At 44.7% G+C, this 7,423-nt stretch overlaps 1 pseudogene; it reads right to left on the reverse strand.

Annotated features, from left to right (window-relative positions):
* Positions 1–6,587: 6,587 nt before the first annotated feature.
* Positions 6,588–6,704, reverse strand: LOC136642687 (5S ribosomal RNA; annotated as a pseudogene).
* Between the last annotated feature and the right edge of the window lie 719 nt (positions 6,705–7,423).

The raw sequence follows: 7,423 nt of genomic DNA on the forward strand, positions 1-7,423 counted from the left end.
AATAAATAGGAAATTCCAGAACACTGTTGAAGCTGCCCATTTTGAAACCTTGAAGTTATCACACGATAAAGGGAATGCATTCTAGCAAAATAAAAAAAGAAAGGGGGGAAGGTAAGAAACTCTAACAAGGCCAGAAACCTTCACTGTCAAAAAGAAAATACAAAAACCACCTGGGAAGCATTTTTTTCCTTCTAAATCCCCTATGGATTTAGAACTACTATACCAAGATAAGAAGCTAAAACTGCTCTCCACCCATATGTTAGCTGGTAGCATTATATCATGTCTTTGTGTTAACAGTCGCTTGTGCTTTCCAGAGTTTTTAAAAAACCAAAACTCAGAAACCTTTTTGTACTGAGAGTTTGCAGAACATATGCAGTCACCTCAGACCATTGGTCTGTTTAGCTTAGTATTGTCCAAAAGAAAAAGAAAAAAACAAACCAGCAATGGCTCTCTTTGGATGAAGACAGGAGGCTTTCCTCACCCATGCTGAGGACTGAATCTGGGACCTTCTGTATGGACGGGTACTGTGTCACTGAGCTACAACTTAGAATTGCCAACCCTGACTGAAGTATTCCTGGAGATTCAATCCCATCCCCATCCCCCAAACATGACATAATGTTATTAAGCCAAGGAGGCCCTGTTAAAATAGCCAGAATTGCATTCAATAGTCCAGTCATTTTCAACCACTGTGCCGTGGCACACTGGTGTGCCGTGGATGCTCCACAGGTGTGCCACAGGAGTTTGGGGAGGGCCATTTATTAGTAGGGCTATTGGGGGATTTCAGCCCCCTACCAGGAGCATGGTGTGCCTTGTCAATGGTCAAAATACTGACAGTGTGCCTTGGCAATTCTGGTGCCTTTTCAGTGTGCCATGAGATGAAAAAGACTGAAAATTGCTGGTCACCTGGAAATCTGATTCCTGGAGACCCCAGGCCAATCCAAGAGAACTGGCAATCCCATAAACACCCCAATGCAATATGTTCTCACAACCATTTTGAGACATGGTAAATTGGCAAAAATTTGCAAGTCTTAACTCCCTGCTTAAGGTGAGTCGGCATCTGCATCCACTAAAAGTTGTTGGCTTTTCTGCAATCTATCATACTGGTGAATGGCAGTGTACTAAATGCTACTGCCGCATGCTGGGAGGGGCTGAGAGTCACTGTTGCAAGAGGGCTGGGAAGACCTAAGCTCTATTCTCCACCCAGCTATGAAACTCACTGGGTGACCTTGAGCCAGTCACTGTCTTTCCGCCTATTGTATCTTCTGGGGTTGTTTGTGAAAAGAAAATGAAAAGAGGTAGAACTCTGCATCTCTGTGATATCTCTGCCCACTTAGGCATCCTCATTCAACAAGAAATGAGATGCTGGGGACAATGGAGGGACATAGCTCTTTCTGCTCGTTTACTCTGCCTTGACATGGGTTGACCAACTGAATTAGAAATAGGTTTCCATTCCTTTACTCCATAGGTATTCTTTACACTCACGGCAGACATGTTCCCTCACAGCCCATCTTTCCATGGTTCACTGAACAGGAGTTTCTCATTTGTGTCTCAGAAGGTGGGGCAGTGAGTTGCTGCAGGATTAGACTGGCAGTTGGAAGCATGCCTCCCTTGCATCTCAGGTAAGCTGACCCAGGGTTGTCCCTGGGCTCCAGATTGTGTCTCCTTAGGGAGGTCTTGGGTCTGGGGTTTGGGTGTCCAGGCTCCATGCGGAGCTGTTAACACTGGGTATGGCCCCAGCACCACAGGTCCCTCAGGTCTCAGCCTTTGAGTCTCCTGTGTGCTCTAGCCAAGTCCAGTTTCACTGTTGCAAACTGGCTGCTCCCAAGAAACAGGGCGGAAACCAGGACAAGGCCAGGCAGATCAAAGCCCCCCTCCCCCCAATTCTGCTGGCTTTAGCTTGTAAAGAGCTGGACTTCCTTTCTGGTTTCCAATAAGTGCCCTGCTTATATTCAGCCCATTCCAGGCCTCTGTGCAAGCACATCCTGTTCCCTCTCTTGGCATAACTTCCTGATTCTTTTTAAATCACACAAATTACCTGTCCCACACAAAGTAAAAAGTAGTTCCAGCGTTCATAATCATACAGCAGATATAGCAAGGAGGTGGATATGTGGCTCTCTCTCTCGCTCTCTCTCTCTCTCTCACACACACACACACACACAGACATACACACAACACACACAAACCCCAAATCAACCTGAGAATAGACCACTGCAGTCACAATCAGCACAAGAAAGTTTTTGCAGTCATTGAATAGACACAAACAGGAGAAAGAAGGCAGGAAACCTTAGAGTTTCTTTAGTTCTATCCATGTAAACTAGATCCAGATTATGAAACTCATTACCATATGAAATAAGAACAGCCCCATTTTACCTCCCTGTATTCAGAGACTAATGCAACATCTACATCTTCCCTCAAGTCTTTTTACAATAGTTCTTATTCATACAGAATGATTCTTGTATTCAATCATAATAATTGGGAAAACCAAAAATCCGAACAAACCTCCCTAAGGCAGCTGATTGTCAGGAATCATAAAACAGAGAGACGTATCTTAGTTATTTTTAACTTGCAGACAGCAATCAGATACTATTTTGGCAGGCACTAACAGTGCTCATATATAACATTCTTAACATAATGCAGAGAAGTGCATTAGCTCCAAGTGTACCATAGGAGTGGTGGTAATTCTTTCATGTCTGAAGACTATGCCTTCCCCCTTGCTGCCAGAAGTGACTATGGGACCTGAAAGGAAATTTCAAAAGCATTTTGCACTGTTGTATGGGAAGGATGTGGAGAAGGAACTGTTTTTCAGACATTTAAAAGACAAAATCTCCACTGCATGCAGTGGATTACATGTCTAAAGCTGCACTGAAACACCCATGAGCTTAGGAGTAAGTCTCCCAAACTTAATAGGACTTCTGAGTAGACATGCATCTGCTTGCTCAGTCCGACGCCTTTACAGGTCGTGCCTCGTTATCCACCAGGGTTCTGTTCCTCGACCCCCAGTGAATTAAAAAAATCAGTGGATACCAAATCAGTGGAAAAATAGCTGTAAAAACTCACTTCTAGCTGTCTTGCTTCTCCATTGACGCCCCAGAAGGCATTAGTATAGATGCTATGCTGCATTCAGCCACTAGATGGGGTGAATAATGGAATCCAACAGAATGAAATTATTCAATTATTTAACCCGTCCAGTGTCTGAATGTGGTATAGTGTCTATACAGATGCATTCTGGGGCAACAATGGAGGAGCAAGAAACCCAGAAGTGGGTCTTTAAAGCTGTCTTTAATCCCAAGAAGCTTGAAGCGGTTTAACAGGACAAAGGTAGGAAATTGGATTTTGGTGCTTTTCCCCTTGTTACAAGGCATTTAAAGGTGAACTTTAGTATCAGTGGTGAGTCAAATCATTGGACACTGAGGTCCCAACTGCTTTTTGTCATCACAGAATTCAACGTGGCATACATGGAGGTCCCAGATAGTCACAGACTGGGCACTAAGGCACTTTTTTCAAGTGGTTCTCTTTTTATATGGGTGTGTGTCACTTAACAACAGGGATACGTTTTCCTGTCCCTGTTGTTATGCAATTAGGTTGTTAAGCGATCATTCAGTCCAATCTAGTGCCTTTGTTATGTAAACAGACACTCCCCGCCAGACATTAGCTGACTGTACAGGCTACTGGAGATAGTGTGCCTTTTCTTTTCATTAAGAGCCTTTTGTTGTGTAAACAGACACTGCTACAGGCTATGGGGACCAGACTGTCTCATTAAGAACCTCTTTGTTGTGCTTTGTCCACCGTGGTATATGTGGTGGTCGTATATGCTGTATTTAGCTGGGGGAGAATAACTGTCCCTATTAATCCCAGCGCAGTATCTTTTCTAGTGGCTGTTTGTTGGTGTTTCTTCTGCACCTTTTTAGATAGGGAGCCTTTTGGGGTCAGAGAACCATTTAGTTATTTGATTTTCTCTGTAAACCTATGAACTTTTTTTAACTGAAAAGCAGTATATCAATATGCTTATTAACAACAACAACAAAACGACAACACTTTTCTGATTACTTGTATTCCAAACGTAATAGTGCTCAGTGTCATGTGCCAGGTACTCTGGTCTTGTTAGAACTGCCGGTAGGCAAAGTGACAAACTAATTAAATAATGAAAGGCTCTCATAGGTCAGAAGCATTCACTCACAGAGGTAGCTGCTCATTGCCTGTCTGTGCAAATTACTCTTCTGGGATCTGTCCTTTCAAGACGCACCACCCACATCAGAAATTCAGGCAGAAACACAGGAAATGATGTATTCCAAAGTGGTAATTTCTTTTTGTTCAGGAAAAATTCCCCAACCCAGGAGCACTTTTCATAAAAGGACATGAAAAGTTAGCAGGTATACCCCTTTGCACTTTTAGGCCATAGTCACGGATGCATGATGTATTCAAAGGAAAATGAACTTCTATTAACCTGCAGAGGACCAAACTGACAGCAGAATATATGGTCAAGGAGACCAGGAAAAATGCACTGCTGCCGAGGCCCTTAGCGGCCATGCTCACAGGCAGGCAGTCAGAGCAGTGCCCATACATGTTTCTGCCCACTAGACACAACAGTGCTCACACAGTCCCACCCATATGGTACCTGGTGCATCAGCTGCACACTGCAGGTCAGCCCTGCCAACAACCCCAGGGTTGCCACACATGACATCAACACCCTAGCAGACACCATGCCCAGGTACTTACCAAGCCACTGGCAGCAAGCGTTGCCACCCCCATTCCGAACCCCCCTGCATTTGCACTGCTTGAGAAGGGGGCAAGGAAATTTACCCTTTTCACTCTCAGCACGTTACCATTCAACAAATATGCTCTAAAAGTAAAACTGTTTCAGATATGGAAATGAAGTGTGCCTTAAAATTTAATTTAGAAAAAGGTGGCATCAATATCAGAGGATCGGAAAACATTTCATAATGTAATATTTGCTAATTTATTATGAGAAACATCAAATGCGATTATGAGAAACATAAAATATGATGACTCTGAATGGTCTGTTTTTTGAAATAGCCACCTCTTTAAAGGACACTGAAATCTCAGGCTTTATCCACTGCTTGTACGGTCAAATTACCTGGCAAACAAATGAATGGCCTAGCTGAATAATTGCTTAGGAACAATTATGCTTATGCTTCTCTCTATTTTGCAGCAAATATTGAATTAGGAGGACAGTATTTCACAATTGCAGGGACATCACCTCCCCTTCATATACACACTGGGGCTCCTTGGTTACAAGTTCCCAATCCAATTCCTTGTGCTCAGCCACAGGCCATTCTGGAAAAGGTGCCCTTAAGAGCTGAAGTAGGAGGGCGAATCAGAAGAGATGTCACAAAGTGGATCCGTTTAATACACAGTGATGTAAGTAACTTAGGGCCCAATCCTATCCAACTTTCTGGTGCAACCACAGTGCAGCCCCAAGATATGGGTACAGGCATTCCCTTATTTGAAGAGTCCTCCATGACTGCCTCTGCACTGCAAGACGCAGTGCACACCCCTTTGGCAAGGCTACATCAGTACTCAAAATTCTGGATAGAATTCAGCCCTTACAGTGCAATTCTATGCATGTCTACTCAGAAGTAAGCCCTACTGAGTTTAATAGGAATTACTCCCAGGTTAGTGTGTATAGGATTGCAGCCTTAATAGGCTGGATATCTTATATGCTGCAATCCTATGCATACCTATGCATCCTATGCATCCTATGCATACATAGTTTGAAGAGACACTTTGCCAACAGTCTGAGGCTAAGAGGCAAAGAAGGAAGGCCCATAGCCAGGGAGACAGACCAGGGACAGACTGCACTTGCTCCCGGTGTGGAAGGGATTGTCACTCCCGGATTGGCCTTTTCAGCCACACTAGACGCTGTGCCCGAACCACCTTTCAGAGCGCGATACCATAGTCTTTCGAGACTGAAGGTTGCCAATACATGCATACCTATTCTGTAGTCAGTCCCACTATGGTCAAAGGGACTTAGGGCCCTATCCTAGTGCCAGGCAGTGCCAGCTGCTGACACACTGCCTTGGCAATGGCTGTCACAGCTGTGCTGGAAGGCACATTATTGCAGCTGAGAGAGGAACAGCACCAGCAGGGAGGCCAGGGCCAGTTGGCCCTGGGCATCCATGCTGGTGGGACAACCGCTGGGAGCCACCATCAGTGAGCATCCTGCTGAGCAGTGGGAAAGCATTCTGGGGCAGGAGGAAGATGGGAAGTGGGTGGGGGTAGGGTGGGCCACTGGCGGTTCAGGCCCAGGAGAGTGGCTGACACCAGATCTTACCCCTCCTCCTGGGCCTCAAAGCCCTACATGCATCTCAGTTCTGCACCAGCTAAATAGCTGGCACAGATCTGAGTAGACCCCTAGGGGCTGCTGGGGTCTAATGCTGGGTAAGGGAACCAATGTCCTTCTACCCCAAGGAGACTTCCAGCTGCCTTCTTGGCCCCACAAGATACAGCAACAGCTGTTTCATCACTACTGTACCACAGAATGGCGGCCAGCATAGGATTGGGCTGTTACTCCCAAGGACTGTGCAAAGGTTGGTTGGCAACCTTCAGTCTCAAAAGACTATGGTATACGCCTACAGCACCCGGTATTCCCAGGCGGTCTCCCATCCAAGTACTAACCAGGCCTGACTCCGCTTAGCTTCCGAGATCAGACAAGATCGGGCATGTGCAGGGTAACAGTTGCTGACAGTAGCCCTAATCCACTTCCCCCCCCCCACCTACATATCAACATACACAACAGATTTATTACAGGGAAAAACTTTGCCTGCACCCTGAGAATTTTTAATAGAAATGAAAAAGTGGAGGGAAACAGAAAGTTCAGTGTTTGGCTTGCAACTTCTGCCACTTCCAACATATAGATGCAAGTAATTCTTTTATTTTGAGTAAATAGAAAGTAGGCTGACAATAAGCATGAGATGACACTTTGAAAAGAGCTCACAGAAGGATCAGGAAGGACAGGTACACAGAGACAGTCCATTTGTTGCAACAGAATAGGGCCCAATTTGGTGGGCATAACATTCTGTAGCACAGTTCAGGCTGTTGCTGTTTTTTAGCCTCATTGTAGATGTTTCTCCTTAAAGTAAATTGAGAATTTACAAAATAATATCATTATTCTGTAGATCTATAGTAGCCATAGACTATTCTACAGATTAAAATCAGCAGGCCATCTACAAAAGAAGACTGCGTGCATGAGGCTTTTTCCTCCTTCTCTCCTTTGATGTTTATGGCAATGTCTCACAGTACATGCAGTGCATTGTGCCTCAGATTTCAATCCCCCCAGCAACAGCAAAGGTTGCACAGCTCTCCATAAAAACAAGGTGAGTGGTGTACTTTATGATTACAAAGGTTTCAGAATTGATGTTATGCTCATCCATTCGCTACAGGAAAAATATATATCAGCCACAGT

The sequence above is a fragment of the Tiliqua scincoides genome, chromosome 2 (genome assembly GCF_035046505.1).
Source record: "Tiliqua scincoides isolate rTilSci1 chromosome 2, rTilSci1.hap2, whole genome shotgun sequence".
NCBI lineage: Eukaryota > Metazoa > Chordata > Lepidosauria > Squamata > Scincidae > Tiliqua > Tiliqua scincoides.